Genomic DNA, 526 nt, shown 5'->3' with positions numbered 1-526 from the left:
GAGAGCAATATATTATTTTTTTTTTAGAAAGATATGGATTAATATAATTTTTTTTTTTTTTTAGAAAGATATGGATTAAAAGAGAGGAACGTGAGAGAGGGGAGGGAGAAATTTTAGAAATTGAGAGGAGAGAATATAGAAATATATAGATTTGTTTTAGTGAGAAATTTTAGTAAGATTCTTTTTTGTATTATGAAAACTCTTCAAAATATATATTTTTTGCTTTTTTGACTAAAAAGATAATGAAAAATTTGATGTATTTAAATAAGTAAGAGGGGTAAAAAAGTCAAAGAAAAGATTAGCCACGAAACATGAGTACATACTTTTATATAATAGTATGATATATGATGCTTAAACACTGCCATATAATCCGCCCCTTACATCATAGCCGGGAAAATGACTAACCTACAGATTTTTCCTATAAGCTTTACAAAGATATGTTACTGAAGCACTTAAGTACTCCAAAATGAGCAGAAGCGCAAAACTGTTAAAACTACATAATTAAGAGAAGTGAGGAGAGTCAATC

This window comes from Macadamia integrifolia, chromosome 6 (genome assembly GCF_013358625.1).
Source record: "Macadamia integrifolia cultivar HAES 741 chromosome 6, SCU_Mint_v3, whole genome shotgun sequence".
Taxonomy (NCBI): Eukaryota; Viridiplantae; Streptophyta; class Magnoliopsida; order Proteales; family Proteaceae; genus Macadamia; species Macadamia integrifolia.
The sequence above is the reverse complement of the archived record's forward strand: the minus strand, read 5'-3'. Positions refer to the sequence as shown.